Genomic DNA, 19,788 nt, shown 5'->3' on the forward strand with positions numbered 1-19,788 from the left:
AGTATTAAGGGAAAATCCTTCCATAATCCAGGACACCAAAACAAAATTCTCAAACCAAACATCACTGAAAGAGTTGCAACAACCAGAAAGTCAGTAGCTTTTGGCCATAATGGTCTAGAATCCCCCAGAGGGTCTTCTTAGGGTTGTAGGGTTTTTTTCTCCTCTTAAGGTCATACCAGATTTTGGGGATCACTGTAAAACATTTAGCTGGACTGATTCAATTGACTGGCTATCCTTTAACAGCTCAAAATCCTTCCCAAGTACCAAGTTATTTAATTAACTCACTTTCAATTAGCACAGTCGCTGCTAACCCAGTATAAATTAAGTCTCTTTAGACTCCAGAAGAGAAAGGAGGCCAGAGGGACTGAGACTTCAGATGTGGATCTCATTGTGTTGGAAGTTTCCAGTTCAGGTCAGACCCATAAAATCCTATACTTTTTTTGTATTTAAGTGGTAACTGGCAGCCAAGCGCTGAGAGAGTGCTGAATCAGCCCAGAAGAGGGGGAGGAAGGAAGAAGAAAGCTTGGTTTATAGGCTGAAACCAGCACAGGAAACAGAGCCTGGCGAGAGTTATAGATGGCTCAAGGCGGGCACAGGTGGATGGAACTGCAGGCCAGGTCAGAGAAAGAGAAAGATTTATGTTCTGTGCAAACAAAGCGGCAGAAGAAAAATCACCAATCCGGTTGGGCAGCACTGAAGTGAGGAAACAGCTGTTCATACAGTGAGGGAATGGTCAGGTATGATGGGCTGCAAAGAGCAATCAGAAGGCCATCTGCTGACCTGGGACGGCACGGCCTGGAGGCACGGAACAGATCCTGTCCTCCAGGAGCCGGCACAAAGGGCCAGCGCAGAAACAGTACCAGGACGGACGAGGCATTAAAGTTACATGAGCCGAATGCAAAGAGTTGCCCAGCGAGTTTACTTCCGAATGTGAAGCCGAGTGGAAACACAGTGTTTTCTTATTTGAGGACTTGGCAAACCCGCACCACCGGCCTCTCTGGGAAGCAAGAATGTGGAGAGGTAGTTCATCAGATGTCAGTGTCCACTCCCCATCAGCTTATCCGGAGGCTGCCGCCCCACCAGTCCCGGCGGCCTGTGGGGGTGGCTACCAGACTTGTACTTGAGGCAGCTGCTGGTCTGCAAGCAGCACCCAAGGACCCCCAGAACTTGCAGCCCCAGGGAGTAGAGAGTGAGTGGGGGGTGCCTTTGACCGTGGAAGGCAGCCCACTGGCAAGCCAGAGAGGACACAGAGAGGAAGGAGGAGACAAGTGCAGGAACTGGCAATGACCTTGCATTAATGGACAGCACACTCACCAGAATAAAGACCCACAGGAGTTGGGGCTTTGCTCTAAGGAAGCCGCCCGCAGCTGGGTCGTACCAATACTAATGAGCGTCATTATATTCCTCACACAAATGAGCCAAATCTCAGACAAAAGGTAGAAGAGAGGGAAGATTTATGTCATAACACAAAATACAAAATGTAAGAACAAATGTCACTGAAGAACCAATTGCTAATCGGTAGGACAGCCAAGACATTAGGAGAAAACACTGACTGTTGAAAGGACTAAGATTCCTGTTCTAGTGAGTGACCAAAATACCAAGCTGAAGCCAGACCCACTGACCTCCGTCTCCCCCGTCCTTTCCTACGCTCTGTCCTCGTGGTGTCCTCACTGATAGACAGGGGAAAGCTGTAGCCTCTGTGGGTGTGGAGTACATGCTACACGCTAACCACGCTTCTGAATGCCTTCCAGGGCTCAGCTCCTGTCACCTGCACATGCCTAGGAGGCAGCTCCTATTTCTGTGCCCATTTTACAGATGAGGAAAATACAGCACAGACTTTACAAAAATAACAGAGCTGGGAAGTATCTGCACTGAGATGTGAACCAGCCTTTCTGGATGCCAAGCTTTCATCTTTTGAAAAAAAAATTGACATACAATATGCACACCAAGAAATGCACTTCCATGTACAGACACACCAGTTTTTCTCCTCTGATCACATTCATAACCAACACCCAAATTAAGAACAAAGCATTACTAGATACCAAGAGTCCTCACTGTTCTCCCCCTTCACTTATTTTTTCCAACATGGAAAGGAAGAGTATATTATCATTTATATGGTATATTGTTTCAGTGAAGCAATATTTATAATTACATACCAAATGACAGGATAGCCACACAATTTCTGTACTCTCCCTGACTCCCACAAGTAAGAGAAAACATGATATTTTTCTGTTTGGGTCTGGCTTGTTTCACTTAGCATAATGATCTCCAGTGACATCCATTTTGTTGCAAAGGTCAGGTTTTCATGCATTTTGTGGCTGTAATATTCCAGCATATATATATATATATACACACACACACACACGCCTCCTTTTCTTTATCCAGTTATCCAAGTTCACATCGTGGACCACGACTGTCCTCCCTGGGGATACCAAGACCTCACACCAGCACCTGTGGTGCAAAGAGCTGACGTTCCACACCAAGCTGCCTGCAGCCAGACCCCTCTTCTTATTCTCCACACTCTGCTGCTGCTGGGATGTCAGCCCCTGCCCTCAGTCTGCTCAGACCCCTGACTTTCTGGCCCAGCTCGAGATGCAGGAGCTTGGCAGTGATTTGCCAAAGTCAACCATTCCTCCCTGTGGACGCACTACTGCATTTCCCGACTTCCCCGGCAGTGAGGAGTGGCCATGGGACTGCATTCTGGCCAATGGGTGTGAATGAAACCATCTATGCTGGTCTGGGTATGGATTATCTCACAGAAGTCTGGAATCATCTTCCTTCTGCTTTGATTCAGATAGCTTTGAGAACCTCATAGGCCATGCATTGAAGGCAGAAAAGGCACAGAATACGGACTCCTGATCTCTGCTTATCAAGGTGTTTATTTAGGTGCTGGCACTGTGGTGTAGCAGGTAAAGCTGCCACCTGAGGCTCCAGCATCCCACATGGGCACCAGTTCAAGTCCCACCTGTTTCACTCCCAATCCATCTCCCTGCAAATGGCCTGGGAAAGCAGCAGAGGATGGCCCAAGTGGTTGGGCCCTTGCACCCATGTGAGAGACCCAGAAGAAGCTCTTGGCTCCTGTTTCAAATCAGCCCAGCTATCGCCATTGGGACCATCTGGGAAGTGAACCAGCAGATAGATCTCTTCCTCTGTTTCTTTTTTTTTTTTTTTAAGTTTTTTTTTTTTTTTGAAAGTCAGAGTTACACAGAGAGAGGAGAGGCAGAGAGAGCGAGCTACCCCAATCCAAAGCCAGGAACCAGGAGCCAGGAGCTTCTTCTGGGTCTCTCACATGGGTGCAGTGGCCCAAGGACTTGGGCCATCTTCCACTGCTTTCCTAGGCTATAGCAGAGAGCTGGATAGGAAATGGAGCAGCCAGGACTCCAACCAGCGCCCATATGGGATGCCAGCACTTCAGGCCAGGGCGTTAACCTGCCGTGCCACAGTGCTGGCCCCTCTCCCTCTCTCTCTCTCTCTCTGTAACTGTCTCTCAAATAAATAAATACATCTTTATATTATTTGAAAGGCAGAGTTTCAGAGAGAGAGGAGGAAAGATAGAGAGATCTTCCATCCACTGGCCCATTCCCCAAATATCCACAATGACTGGGACTGGGCTGGGCCAGGCCAAAGCCAGAATCCAGGAGATTCTTCCTGGTCTCCCACTTGAGTGCAGGGGCTCAAGAACTTGGGCCATCCTCTGCTGCTTTCCCAGATGCGTTATCAGGGAGCTGGATTGGAAGTGGAACTCAGACTCCAACTTGTTGCCTCTATGGGATGCCAGTGCTGCAGGCCATGGCTTAACCTGCTATGCCACAGTGCCAGCCCCTGGCCTTTGCTTATAGGGAGGCCACCCATAAATCAGGAATTTCCATCTGAATATTTTGACAAGTAGCACAAAAACTTCCATCCAACATGTTCAAGTAATTGTAAATGGGTGTTGTTTATGACAACGGTCATTAATAGCCTAACTAATGTGAACTTGGACAGATCCAGCCCTATACTCAGTACTGTTTTGTAAATCAGTTCCTGACCTTAAAAACACCACAGAAGGAGCCGACCTTGGGGTATGGGGGTTAATCTGCTGTCTGCAGTGTCCCATAGGCGTGTCAGTTTGTGTCCTTGCTGCTCTACTTCCAATCAATCCAGCTTCCTGTTAACACACCTGGGAAAGCAGCAAAGATTTGTCCAAGTACCTGGGACCCTGCCACCCATGTGGGAAAAATGGATAAAGTGCCTGGCTCCTGCCTTCATCCTGACCCAGCCCTGGCTGTTGCAGTCATTTACGGAGTGAACCTATAGATGGACAATCTCTCTCCCTTTCTCTGTGTCTCTCCCTCTCTCTCAGAGACAACTTTGTCTTTCAAATAAATAATTTTTTTAAATCACAGAAAAGAGAAAAGGGGAAGAGGTACATGAATAATATACATGGAATATGAAATTTCACAGCACAATTATGTCTAATTTCCGTGGCAACACGGCTGAAAGCACGCAGTCGGGAAATGTCCTTAGAATTGTGGTGACATCTGAGGAAGAGGTGGAATTGGCACCTTTCTCTCTGATAAGCCTTTCCCAGTTATTCTACCCCAGCCTTGCAGATCTTGCCATCTTGTGCCTTGCTTCATATTATCTGGCAAGAATTGTAATAGGAAAGCAAATCAAACTCACGACCTCACTCCAGAGGTCATGCCAAGGAAAGATGCCCCAAGTTCTGCCTCGGGCACAGCTTTGCTCCCAATTAGGCCAAGGCAGATCCAATGTTCAAGGTTAGTGGAGTCCCTGAGGGTGGGCTAATGTCACACTCTGCCCAGTGGTCATTAACAAGGCCAATCAGATCCCCTACCCCTGGAAGTGGAATGGAGTAACCCAGAAGGGATTGTCCTGATGGAACGGGGTGAAAAGAAGATGGGCAGAGAAGACCAGGGAAGAAGTCAGGTGTAGCCCCAGAGTGCAGGTCATGACCCTGACGGGTATGCTGGTCAGTTTCTTAGCAGCTGATGGAGGCAGACAGGGATTCATTGAAAGACTAATGTGCGGCGTTGTGGCATAGCTGGTAGAGCCAATGCCTGTGACACCAGCATCTCATACGAGCACAGGTTCAAGTCCTGGCTGCTCCACTTCCAATCCAGCTCCCTGCTAATGCACCTGGGAAAGAAGCAGAGGATGGTTCAAGTGCTTGGGCCCCTGCCAGGCGTGTGGGAGACCCAGATGAAGCTTCTGGCTCCTAGATTCAGTCTGACCCAACGCTGGCCATTGTGACCATCTGGGGAGGGAACCTGCTGATGGAAATTTTCTTTCTCTCCTCTCTCTCTCTCCTTCCCCCCCCACCTCTCTCCTGCTCTCTCCTTCTCTGTCTCCCTCTCCTTCTGTAATTCTCACTTTCAAAGTGAGAGGCCCCCAAAAGCTGTACTATTCTACTCAGCTGCTGTGACAAAGGGCTGCAGACTGAGCAGCTACAGCAGACACTTGTTTCTCAGAACCCCCGAGTCTGAGGACTCCACCATCAAGGGACAAGCTGATGTGGTTCCTGGAGAGAGCCCAGCTCATGAGAGACACCACCTTCCTGTTGTGTTCTCAGAAGGCAGGGGGAATAGAGAGGGGCAGGGGAGCTCTGGTCTTCCTCTTTGTAAAGGGGCACTTACCCCACCTTGGGGACTGTGCCCTCTTGTGACTTCATCTAAACCTGATTACTCCCGCAGGCCCCACTTCCAAACACCACCACATGGGGAGTTAGGGTTTCCACTGGCACAAGTGTCTGAATGAAAGAAAGGTTGGCTTGGGGACTGTGCTTCTGGAACCTCCCTAATACTATAGCACAGTCCCATGGGGACACACCACCTCTGCCCTGCCCATCTTCCATGGCACTTGCCACTTTCTACCCTGTGCCATAATCATTGATTATTTAATTTTTGAGAAGCAAAGAGAGACAGACAAACAGACATGGACATCCCATCTGCTGGTTCACTCCCCAAATGCAGAAAATGGCTGGGGCTAAGTGAAGCTGAAGCCAGGAGCCAGGACCTCAATCCAGGTCCCCCATGCAGATGGCAGAGACCCAATCACTTGAGCCATCACTTGCTGCCTCCCAGGTTGTGCCTTAGCAGGAAGCTGGAGTCAGGAGCTGGAGCTGATGATCAAACCCTAGCACTCCAATGTGGGATGCGGGTGTTTTAACCACCAGGCCAAATGCCCACCTCTGCCACAATCATTTATAACTATGTCTGTTCCACTTGCAAGCACCAGGGATTCTTCTCCACATGCCTCTTGGTGCCTTGTTGGGAGTCTTGAGCACAGTAGTTCAGTGAAGCCATCAATACGTGATGGATAACGAAGAACTGCTATTTAACATAACAGTGGCCCAAGCAGTAAAGCTGCAGTAGCAGTGACTACCATGCATGGATCATTCACTTAGCACCAGTAACTTCCTAAGTGCTTAAGGCGCACTGACTCATTAAATCTCTACCATAATCTTATATTTATAACCAGCCTTATTCTTCCGATAATATTTTGTGAGCCCTGCCTTATTATGACCTCTACTTTTTTGGATGCAAAAGTTTGGACTCAGAGAAATAAGATAGTTGTCCAATTTTACTCACAAAGTAAGCTGTAGGAACAGGACCCTAGCTGCCAATTAGGTCTCCAGAGCTCATGCTCATTACACTCTGAGACTGCCTAACATAGATACCCACCCACACCCTCCACATTCATGCTAAGTGCCACCAAGACAAGGAAAAGTTCCCACAGTGCCTTTCTTCCCCAACTCACTCTTCCCTCCTCCCCAGAAAAGTTAATAATGGAAAGACACATGACATATCTCCCACAGATGACTGTGTCAGTCCATTCAGCTAATTGCAAAAAAGATGATGCTAATTATTGGAGATAATGAAAACTTGCTCTTCAACCACAACCCATGGGGAATAGTCCAATTGATTAACAGGGATTTCATCCCACACATTCAATTTCTCTTGCTCATTTTGTAATGGATGGGAAAGAACTGGTTTATAGATAAAGATTTTTGAGAGCTAAGTGTCTGAGACACTGAAGGGAACCACCTCATTAAGCCCTAGGCCTGGTTAGGCAGCCTCTCGAAACCAGAGGCAAAGCCAAAGGCAGGTAAACTCACTACAGGCATTATTTAATGAAAGTTTGCACTCTATTAGAGATTCATCCTGAGTCCCAATTTTTGTTGTTGCTGTTTTTCATTGTCTCTCTCACTCTGTCTCTCTCTGTTAACCATTCACTGGTCTTTAAAAAAAAATACAGCACTGAAACAGTTAAAAATAAATGTAGGATTTGCAGAACAGGATGCATTTAATCATGGCAGCACACTAAACCCCAGAGACAATTTTAGTCTCAATGTTAAAATATGGTGGCTCTGACTCTGAGTAAATTGACTTTTCACAGAATACTCTAACACAATGCACTCCAGCAGAAGCTCCTGGGTATTGGTCCAACGCCCACAACCAGCAGGAAGATCATAGTGGATGCTGAATAAAATTACCCATTGTAAAGGTCCTCAGCTATCTTGAATATTTTATTAAAAACCTTTTTGTGGTGGAGACCAACTGGGACCTCCTTCTCCTAGGAGCCAGCTGTCAACGGTGGTAGAATTGAAAACCAGACAGACTCAAGCTTAATTAGATCTCTCCCTACCTCCAACCTCACATGTAGGATAAGTTCTTTCCTGACCAGGAACCTTGATCAATAACAATACAGTGGCATTAGTTTCTCCTAATTTCTCAAAAAAAAAAAAGAAAGAAAGAAAAAGAAAAGCACAAAGGTAGACAGGTAGAGAAAGAAAATTAAAATGTAGCAGAAGAGATTTCATAACACTCTGCAAAATAGTAACCAAATGCTACCAATACCGCCATCACAAGAATTGAATCAGAAAACTCCCAGAGTTGCCTCAAAGGTGGCACCTGGGGAGGAGCAGGTTGTCGTTCAGATCCACCTGTGAGTCGTCGCTGAGCCTTTGTTTCCACGGCAGCACTTTTCCGGGCATCACAGCAAAAGTGAGCACAAATTGTTGAGTGGTGAGGAAACCCCAGTGGGAAAGAGCTCCTCCCCCCATTTCACCGTCCTCGTTAAACCAGCTCCGGGCTAAGAACATAGGATGGGTGAAAAGGACGGTGGACCTGTCTCACGGGTAGCGTGGTTACTCTAGTGAGGGAATGCAATCAAGGACACTGCACATAGATGGACATGCTGAGAAGCCACTGAGCAACCACCCTTCTTCATATCACACCCACTTTCAGTCTGTTGCTAGTTTCCATCCTCTGGCTTTACATGTTTGGTCTCCTTAAGTATCACAACTCCCCTTCTCTCTAATGTGACAAAGTGCCACAGTTCACATCATATTTCGTTAGCCCCATGTCTTAAGGTGACTTTACATGAGTGCTGCAGCCTCGTTTGGGGGATACCCCCTGCATTTTGTCTCCCCTTGCAATGATTTTTACAGTGTTCCTACACACAGATAATTTAATATGAGCTGGGACCCTTTTGAAAACCATGTGCCTAAGCCAATTTCCCCTTAGTTTCACAATACACAACGCATCTGTTACTTCAATGATAACAGATGTTATACTGAAATTGTAATAACTTGTGAGTTAACTGTATTCAAAACTTTACAGCTACACACATTCCAATAACTTAATCCTCTACCATTATCTCTTCAAATTGATTTAGCCCTGCAGAAGTAGGAGAAAATCAAATATTCATTGTGTTTGCTTTGTGCATATATACAAAAATCACATCATGATTTATCTCTCCTGGTATTAATCCTGCCTCCCTTGGAAAGGTGGGGTAAAAGTCGTAGCAGCATCAACGAGCCCTCCTCTCTTTGCTCATGAAGATAAATTCCACAGCCAATTCAGAATTATTATGCATGCATCTGTGTATGAGGGTTTTTAATGGGTTTGTAGGAGCCCAATAAATCCAAACTGCACTTCTAGCCATTTTCGGTTTAAATAAACGACCTGTCCTCTTATCTCAGGGGCACAAGTCTACCCCCATTTGGCCACTTTATCTATTATTAGGGAAGCATCTCTCTTCTCCCAAAGAGAACCACTTTCTCTCTCTCTCTCTCTCTCTCTCTCTCTCTCTCTAGCTTGTCTTTTGTCTTTTTTGCCCCCCAAATCCACGGATTACAATCCCTGTGCTAAGATGTGTGAATTACAATCACAGCCCGCCCGTGTACAGCACAATGAGGGCTGGGAGACCTCGCAAAAGTCAGGGTATGGTCTGCCTCTTCCAGGGCTCTGATACTGGTGAAGAACAGGAGGCTTGGGTGGCAGCCACGAGGGATCTGACTCCGGGGACCCTGTTCTGACTACATGGGAAGGACTTCCACAAAGGGAGAACTGGGGCTGGCTGGAGGGCCAGAAAGGCCGTACAGAGAGAGTGAGCAGGACGTGAGCCTTGGACAATGCATGGAATTGGATAGAGTAACTTCCCAATGCCATGGCTCAGTGGGGCTGGGGAAGCAGCTCAGGCCGAGCCCTGGCCTCCCGCGGCTGACTGCCCAAGGAGAAGACCCCACCTTCCTCTCTTCCCAGGCCTTTCCTTATATGTCCCTCTGATCCACAGGGAAGGAAATTCTAGTCTTCTCACACATGTGTCACCCAGTTCACAGCCCCAAATGTCACCTGCCAGACAGGTGTGGGTGGGAGAGGATCTCTTACTGGGCAGGGATTGGGCACCCAAGACTCTACTGACTTCAGGTAATCAGTCCTACGGTGCTTGGTACTTCCCCAAGCCAATTTACCGTCTCCACTGAGCGTCTCCCAAGGATCTCCCCTCAAACTCCAGGTCAATGAGCGCTCACACAATGCATGCTGGCATCTTGCTTTCAACACGGATCACTGTGTATATTCACTTAGAAGTTGGCAGAAAGAACTGATTGAGGTTGGAATAGAAGATGAACTCCAAAGTCCATGATGAGATCAAAGTTTTGCTCTGAGCCTGCATCTGGAGGAGACAGTAGTGCACAGTAGGCTTTGGAGACAAACTGCCGGTGTTCAAATCCCAGTCCTGCCACTTTCGAGCTGAGCAAATTGCTCAAATTCTCTGTGCCTCAATCCCCTGCATCTCTGACATGGGAAGAATGATAGTACTTATCTTATCGGGATGTTGTGAGGATTACAGGAAACACAACATGTAAGCTTCTTAGTACAGAGCACATACAATGTTTATAACAATTATTATAGATATCATCAGGTCATGTCCCTTCATTATGCCTGCTATTACTGCTATTAATGGGTTACAACCTTTGCGGCCCACTGACGAAGGAAACCATATCTAGCTTAACAATCCCCTTCTACCTTCAACTTGATGTTGCTCCTTGGCCTTCACCCCGATACCCCTACTTGGATCTCTTTTGAGCCAAGTGACATGTTACAGGGTAAGTTATGTATTGCAGATTTAGTCATGTCTATTGTATTTTTAATATTGGCCATTTCTCCAGAAAGCATGGTTCTTTTCTGTAAATGCAATCCTGGACACCATACATACACATGAATGCCTGGTGATCTGACATTGACCATTCTGCATTTTCACCAGTGGGCTCCTCTGTCTATATCCATGTCACTGTTAATGACTGGTCAGTGACTAGTCCTCACTTGGTGTGAAACCTTCACAGAGCATGAAACATTTCATACAACTCTTGAAAACCATAGGAAATCATATGAGCTGTAGGTGTTACAAAAGGAAACATTAGGTCTTTAAAGGAAAGAAACAGGGAAACAATGACTAGTTGCTTAGGCACAAAGAAATCTTCCTGAGGACAGAAAGACTGGGAGAGTGTTAAGTTTCATTCTAAATTTGGTGGTGTTTGAAAAGGCTGACTTGCTTGAGTATACCTGAGAAATGCATTTGTGGGGCATGGGCTGTCTCCAGGTACAGGCCCCATGAGATGTCACTTAATATTCAGCATGCTGTGATGAAATAAAGAAAGAGTTAAGAAGACAGGTGTTGCGATGCAATTGTTAAGACATCATTTCGGGGGCTGGCACTGTGGCACAGCAGGTAAAGCTGCCACCTGCAGTGCCAGCATCCCATACAGGTGCCAGTTCGAGTCCCTGCTGCTCCACTTCTGATCCAGCTCCCTGCTAATGTGCCTGGGAAAGCAGCAGAAGATGGTCCAAGTCATTGGGCCCCTGCACACCTACAGGGGACCTTAAAGAAGCTCCTGGCTCCTGGATTCAGGTCCTCCCAGCTCCAGCCACTGCTATCATTTAGGGAGTACACCAGCAGATGGAAGACCTCTCTCTCTCTCTTTCTGCCTTTCAAATAAATCTTTTTTAAAAATAATCCAAAACAAAATCTATTTTTTTTAAAAAAGACATCATTTGGGATACCTCCATCCCATGTCAGAATGCCTGGGTTCAAGTCCTAGCTCCACTTCAGATTCCAGCTTCCTGCTCATGCATACGCAGGGAACCAGCAGATGATGGCTCAAGTACCTGGGCCCCTTCCACCACATGAGAGACCCTGATGGGATTCTTGGCTTCTGACTTCAGCCGGACCCAGCCTAGCTATTGCAGATATTTGGGGAGTGAAACAGAAGATGGAAGACTTCTCTCTCATTCTCTCTCTCACTCTCAGTTTCTATTTGTGTTGTTCTGCCTTTCAAATAAAAATAAATACTTTAAAAAAAGAAAAAGAAAAAGGGAAAGTTTCAAAAACTCAGCCAAAGGTGTGGAGCTTTGTCATGGAGACATTAAGAAGCCAGTGAAGTAGATTTAAGCAGGAGGTTGAAGGGATCAATTCATTCTAGAAAGTTCCCTCTGGCTGCAATATTTGCTTAAGCTGGAGGGAACTGGGTCAGAAGCCAACTGCTTAGCTAAGACGTCACTGGCTGAGGTGCCTGTGGCCTGGGCTGCTGCAAAAGCAATGGGAGATAGGCTGGGTGGGAAATGTTAGAGAGGCAGGAGTGCCAGGGTCGTTCTGTGGCCTCTGGTTGGGCAACAGGGAGGATAAGGTTCCTTTAGCTGAGACTGGAATCCAAGGGGAGCCATGGATTTTGATTTCTCCCTCTTACTTCATGTCCACCTCTGGGAGCCAGGCTGGTGGAAGCTCTATCTATGCCTGTGCTTCTTACTTGATCACACTGGTGGGGGGTGGGAATGTAATCTCTTGCAGTCTTGCACTGGTAATTAAGTATTACCAGCTGGACATAAAAGCCAGAAGTAGTCCCATGGCTCTACTCAGCCACAAGGGAGCTCCGGAAATGCAGTTTCCCTGTGGCTGAAATACAAAGCCAGCCAGGTATTGGAACGCACTCAGCGACTACCCACATGTCAATTTCCAGCAAATCCAAGGATTACCCAGGCATGGGAATCCTACTGCCTCCTGGGATAACTCGCTTCATTTTTGCTCCTCCTTGACTGATAAACAATCCACACTTATCACAAATGAAAAGTTCCCTCTGTAGCCTTGGTCTTTTATTCTATACCTTTGCAGAACAGTGTGCTTTAGCTTTCCCCATGACAGACCTCCAACTACTGGAAGATAATTATCATGCCCTCCCAGGTCTTCATTTCAGCAAATTGAATCAAAATTTTCAATTAAGAGTTCAAAATTCCGAGTATCTGAAAACACGGCGACATGGAATTGCAAATTTGGCAAAGTACAGTATCCCAGAGGAACTTCATAGGAGAACCAAGCTGCTATGTTGAATCAGAGAGAGAGCAGAGAGGGTGGGACGGCAGGTGCCCATCAACATTGAGGACAGCGGACCCAATAATATCAGATGTCTTCTTCTCCTTTGACTCAAAGTAAATGTGGACTTCTCATTCCTTCCTTGCCACTTTGCTCCTAGCCTGATGGAGAGAAGATGTGCCAGCAGTTACCTACATCCTACTGGGGGTAGCGCCCATGACAACATACCAAGAAAGCTTGCAATCCCTCTGATTTTACTAATTGACTCATCCGATGTTTAGACAAGTGTTATCTGAGGCTGAATTACGGAGTATGAATTCAGACTGAGACTCTTAGAATCTATGACTAATGAATCTTTCTTTTTCAGAAGTGTTTCTTAATACAGCCGCTTAACTAAAAAACCCAAAGAGAAGGCAAATACAAGTTCCTTCTTTCTTCCATGTGCTTGTGAATTGTGGGTTAATTGCATAACCAGGCAGCCAGTTAACACCTGCTGGTGGATTTACATATTTCCAGTCATACATCATCTCTCCCCCAATACAGACTTTGTTGAAACCAGAGTGTTTTACCAGGCCTGGAAGGTCAGTCCCATTTGTCAAAGCAGGGACAGTTCCTTTGTCTTAGACAGCCTTATCTGGGTTGTGGAGTCGCTCAAGGACATCATCTGCCTTCCGATCAGCAGAGCCTTGAGAAAGTTGAGCTGTGGGAACAGCGGGTCTTCTTCCTGCCTCATTTCTAGCATCTTCTTTTGTCCGTATTAGTAGGCCAGAGTATACAGCATGGTAAGACAAAGACACCCATCATTTGCAAACACCTAAGAGTATGCTGGATTTCTGTGAGACAGAACTGTAGCCAAATTAATTTCACTGAATTTCTTGATCATGTTCATTTCACTGCAGAGTGTGAATAGGCAGCCTGGGTGGGCACTGCACCCAGCAGCTGAATGCTAGTTGAGTTGTTCATATCCCATGTCGGCGTGCCCAGGTGCAATGCTTGGCTATGGCTTCTGAATCCAGCCGCCTGCTAAGGCAGACCCTGGGAGGCCTTGGTGATGGCTCCAGCAGCTGGATTCCTGCCACCCATGTAGGAGACCTGGGCTGAGTTCCTGGTTCCTGCATCTACCCTTGCCACACCACAACTCTCATTCTACCTAGCCCAGAGCAGTATGGGTATCTGGGGAGGGAACCAGAAGATGCAAGTCATATACTCTCTCTCTCTCTCTCTCTCTCTCTCTCTCTCTCTTTCTCCTTGCCTCACTAATGCAACAGAGAAAGAGAGAGAGAGGGAGAGAGAGAAAGAGAGAGAGGCAGCTTTGTGCAGTCAGTGAATGGGGTGTTCTGTCATGCATAAAGGGACTACCTCCCAATGTCTGACAGGAAACACAAACAGCAAGTGTATTTATTGAGCACTTACTACACTTAAGGGCAAGTAGTAACTAAACTGAGTGAGCAAAGCAAGCCTGTTCTGTGTTTTCCTGGGGCTTAATCTTGTCAGGTGAGAGGAGAGGGGATTAAGCTTCAAGTACCCCATCACATCCACCATAGCATTCAGGGATGTATACTAAGGGCGTGGCTGTTTTGCAGACTAGACACTTAATCCTTGCAACAATGCTACGAAGCAGCTCCTATCCTAATTTTCACTTTACAGGTGAGAAGACGGAGTTAGAAAGATGAAGAAACTTGCTAAGCCGGGAATAGAAGCAGGTACCAAAGGTTACTGGGTAGAGCTATAGGGGTTTGTCTTAGCAGAACATAACCCAGTGGTGCAGCAAGCGAGCTGATGGGGGATGAGGCTTGCTCCAGTCCTGTTTGCCCCACGGGGGGAGCCCAGGGCCAGGCCAACACAGGACTCGGTGCACTCAGCTGTGGGATAGAAAAACGGTTATTTTCATGTTGTCCAGTGAGAAAAGGAGAAATCTGGAGAACCGCAGATACAGACCTAGACTCTTAGAGCTAGAAGGGGCCTCAGGAAACACCACCCCACATTACAGGAGGAGAAACTGAGGCCTGAGAGCAAAAGCATACATTCGGGATCACACTGAAGAGACAGTTTCTGACCTGAGTCAAAGCAGACCCAGGTCTCCTGAACTCCACCCAGCAGGACGCCTGCTCCTCTCTGCCTTCTCCAACCGGAATTCTCCCAAAACAAGCCAAGCCACAAGAAACCCAAGGCCACAGGCAGCCAGTGAGGAATGTCCTGCTAAGACTTGTGTTGTCTCAGTAGGAATCCTTTGTTCAGGAAAACTCTCTTGCTCTCAGCAAAGGCAATCACAACAATAAATGCATAACTGCTTCCAAGAAAAGTTTGGGTTTCGCGATTTATTTACAGTGACTCAGGTTTCGGCCGTGCTTTGATCAATTATAGTCCCAGTTAAGATTCCGTGCCTCGCGACCCAACCTGCCTTGAGCCAAGAACGGGCCATTCCCCAGCAACCAACTCCGACAGTTCAACCAGGATTTGCAAATGATTGGTTTTCCCCTCCACAGAACTTAGCAGTTTTTGAGCCACGTGAAATATGCACAGGCACAGGAGATCTTTGAACTAAGGAGACTGTGACCGTACACCAGCCTTCTCTGCGGTCCACATTGCACAAAGCGGGCAGGCATTTCAGGTGCTTCTGCACAGCCTTTCATTACAAGGCTGCCTGCCAGCATTCCCCCTAAAAATAGTTGTCACGCCATCGGAGTCCTCACTCTGGCTAACGGACTGTTCTGAACCAAGACTCTTTTTAGCTGATTCTTAAGTTCCAGGAATTTTAACTAATTTAGAAAGTTTGCCACTTTGTTCCTTGTAGAATAAAAGCTTTTAAAAGCCAGAGCTCCTGAAACACAGGTTCGGTTCAGTTGGGAAAAACAGGAAAATGTCGCTTTCGCTTCGGGGCATAAAAAATGTTGACACTTAAGGAGGTTTAGAACAAATGAAAACTCCTACTTATGAACGCTTGGGTGGTCAGTCTCTTCACGCGGCCATTTCCTCCGCTGTGTGTGTTGTTGCTAATGTTTTATCGGCACTGGACCACAGAATGATACATGCTATCCAGTGGAAGATGGTAAAGATGCCTTTAAAATTCATCCTAGTGTTGCAAAGCACAGTCCCACTTTCCAAAGTGTTTTTGCTTTTCCACATAGAAGGCTCTAATGATTCTAGAACAGACAGTAGGAATGCCAAGTAAATAAACAATTCAAACTCTGCTCAGCCAGCCAGATCCAAAAAGGGTTTTCTCAGCATCCGTTCCAAACTTTTTTTTTTTTTTTTGAGGATTTAGTTCTTTCCTTTAAAGGCAGAGAAACAGAGAGAGGCAGAGACATAGAGAGAAATCTGCCACCCATGGGTTCACCTCCCAAATGGCCTCAACAGCCAGGGCTGGGCCAGGCTGAAGCCAGGAGCCAAGAATTCCATCCGGGTCTCCCACATGGGTGGCAGAGATCCAAGCACTTGGGCCATCCTCCATTGCTTTCCCAGGTATATTAGCAGGGAGCTGGGCTGGAAGTGGAGCAGCCGGGCTCGAACCAGCATTCATATGGGATGCCTGTATCATAAGCAACAACTTAACCCACTGTGCCACAACACTGGCCCCTCTTCATTTAACTTTTGAGGCCTCTCCTCCTAGCTATTAATGGGGGTCTTTGTCTTCTAAGAATCTAGCATCAGATGTAGGACAGTTCTAAGTGCAAATCCCATTTGTATTTTATGTAAATACTTTCACAAGCACATAGCACTTCTCATAAATTTATCCTTGTTTATTTTACATTTTTAGGGTATTTTCACTCATATTATATCACTGTGACTTCTCATTCAAAACTCACTGGCTGGTGTGTTCATGAGTCCTTGTGGGCAGTGGCTCACTCCATGTCCCCAGCTGTAGTACTTACAATTACTTCTCCTAAACTACTCTCATCATAATACTGCCTTGCTCCGTAAGCACCACTGCACTCCTCCCAATGAAAGCACTCTTGAGGGGTAGTCATTTGGTACAGCAGTGAAGTCACCGCTTGGGATATCTGTATCAGAGTGCCTGGGTTCTAGCCGCCACTCTGCTTCTGACTGCAGCTGCCTGCTAATGGATATCCTGGGAGGCAGCAGAAAGTGGCCCAAGTAGCTGAGTCCCTGCCACCCACATGGGAGACCTGCATGTGGTTCTGGGCACTTGGCTTCCACCTCCCACCTGGCCTATCCCTGCCTGTTGTAGGCATCTGGGGGGTGAATCTACTAATAGAAGTTCTCTTCCTCTGTCTCTCTCTAGCTCTGTCACTTTGACTTTTAAACAAACGCAAATAAACTAAAACTATAAAGATAAAACCATTTTGAGATATATGTGTGTTTACTTGTAAATGTATGTGTGTATACACTTATATAAGAAGTCTTCAAGAAGTTCATAGAAATGCATATTATGGAAAAATATGCATGGATTTCAAACATTTTTTGCACCAAAAGAAACTTATCTTTAATTCCCTTTTTCCACAAACTCTTTGAAGTACCTTCATATATATTCATGTCTCACTCTGCAAAAATATTAACATATTATAAACATTAACAAATATATTTAGAAAAAGGAAGTGAACAAACATGAATGGAAGTTTTAATTTTGTGTGTGCATGTGTCTGTGTGCCTTAGTGGACTGCCTTGCACTCGCCTGGAAGGAGCGACTCCAGTTCTGGAGACCCTGGTGGGAGATGACAAGTCCTACTGTTGAGTAAGCATTCAAAGTCCTCCACACGTGAGTCCCAGAATTCCTATCCAGCATAATCTGTCACCCTTTTCTCAATCATAATCAACTGAACTATTGATTGCTTACAGGCTCCAAGCTACCCAGTAGATGTTGGGAAGAGGCTGTGTGTGCAATAAAGGTCTTCTTTGTACCCACTGTTAGATTACAGATCAGTCACTCCTTCTCCTCAAGCTTCCTTGTGTGTAGAATGAGAAAAATAGAGACAACTGTTTCAGCATCCCCATTGTGAAAGGAAACAAAAATGCAATCAGATCCTATTTGATAATATGTTGAAGTCTGATACAAATCTTGTGTCTACAGTTCTGGGCACAAACAGGCAACTCTAGACAAGGTTTAAACATCATTTTCCATCAGATCTTTTTTTCAAACCCTATGGAGTTCTCATTAACTATTTATCATTCTCATTAACACATCAAAAGTCTAACTCTCACACAGCCATAATCCACCAGTTTTGGCAAAGAATGGCAAGGATTAGATTTAGAAGAATAAAGTCATGATCAACCAGATGAGCCCTTGCCCAAGATAAAATGGAATGGGGGACAAGCCAGTTTAAGGAGGTAAAAGCTGAAGACTAACTCTAGACATGTCACCTATTTGAAATCTACACGAGATTATTGATCAGGGGGTTAGATGAATGTATGAGTGAGGCTCAGGGAAGAGAGATGGCCTGAGGATAAAAATTTGGGAGTGACAGTCTTCTTAATGCTCAAAGGCAAGCATAATGGCTCTTCTTCTATGGCCCTTTAAAAAAAATTATTTATCTGAAAGGCAGAGAGAGAGAGAGAAGTCTTCCACCTGCTGGTTCACTGCCCAAATGGCTACAATGGCTGGTGTTTGCCAGGCCTAAGCCAGGATTCAGGAAATCTCCCACAGGGGTGGTAGAGGCCTAAGCACATGAGCCATCATCTGCTGCCTCCCCAGGTGCGTTAGCAGGGAGCTGAACGGGAAGCTGAGTAACCTGGACTTGCACCAGCACTCTGATCCAGGATGCCAGCCTTGCAAGCAGTAGCTTCGTCTGTTGCACCACAACATCAACCACTATGAACCAGGTTTTCATTGCTCTTAGCTGTATAAAACTCCATTCATGGATTTTATGACATTTTCTGAATATTTCTCTGAGTATCTACTCCACGTCCCTTTTATTTCATTGTACTCATCTGTAAACCAGACTGTAGAGTCTTAGAGGGCAAAGAAGATGTCACTGTCATCTTCGTCTGCTTTTGGTGTCTAGCACTGTGTCCTGTCTATATCTGGTATTCAGTAATGGCTTCATTAACTAACAGCCCCTAAATATGATACATTCAGGGCCGGCGCCACGGCTCAATAGTCTAATCCTCCACCTAGCGGCTCCGGCACACTGGGTTCTAGTCCCGGTCGGGGTGCCAGATTCTGTCCCGGTTGCCCCTCTTCTAGGCTAGCTCTCTGCTGTGGCCAGGGAGTGCAGTAGAGGATGGCCCAAGTGCTAGGGTCCTGCACCCCATGGGAGACCAGGAGAAGCACCTGGCTCCTGCCTTCGGATCAGCGCGGTGCGCCAGCCACAGCACGCTGGCCGCGGCAGCCATTGGAGGGTGAACCAACGAAAAGGAAAACCTTTCTCTCTGTCTCTCTTTCTGTCACTGTCCACTCTGCCTGTAAAAAAAATATATATATATATATATATGATACATTCAGGAAAATTCCTTTTAAAAAGTAAATCCAGAACGTTTGATAATGAATGATCAATCAATCAATCCCTGGAGTTACATAGAAAAGTCTGGAAAGAAGGGTCCCTGTATATCAATAACTATGCCACATCCGGTTGCCCAAGTACCTACTGGAATCCCAGGACATCAGTGCCCACTGCATCTACCCTCACCAGCCCAGCGTACTACTGCCTTTCTTTCAGGTCTTAGTCTGTTTTCTACATAGGACCTGAGACCAGGGGATTTATAAAGAATAGAAGTGGATTTGGCCCATGGTTCTGGAGGCTGGCAAGTCCAAGCGCACCACAGGGGCACCTGCTCAGCCTCTGGAGAGGGCCTTCTTGCAGCATCACAGAACAAGCCCTCCCAGAGAGCTGGATTTCAAAAAAAAAAAAAAAATCCACTCTCTTGACAACCCATTAGTCCATTAGTCAACTAAAGGGCTCGTCCACCCATGAGGGCAGAGCCCTTAAAACTCAATCACACGGGGCCGGCACCATGGTTAATCTTCCGCCTGTGGCGCCAGCACCCCATAAGGGTGCCAGTTCTAGTCCCTGCTGCCCCTCTTCCAATCCAGCTCTCTGCTGTGGTCTGGGAAAGCAGTAGAAGATGCCCCAAGCCCTTGTGCCCCTGCACCCATGTGGGAGACCAGGAAGAAGCATCTGGCTCCTGGCTTCAGATCAGCGCATCTCCAGCTATTGCAGCCATTTGGGGAGTGAACTAACG

Source organism: Oryctolagus cuniculus, chromosome 12 (assembly GCF_964237555.1).
Source record: "Oryctolagus cuniculus chromosome 12, mOryCun1.1, whole genome shotgun sequence".
In the NCBI taxonomy this organism is placed as follows: domain Eukaryota; kingdom Metazoa; phylum Chordata; class Mammalia; order Lagomorpha; family Leporidae; genus Oryctolagus; species Oryctolagus cuniculus.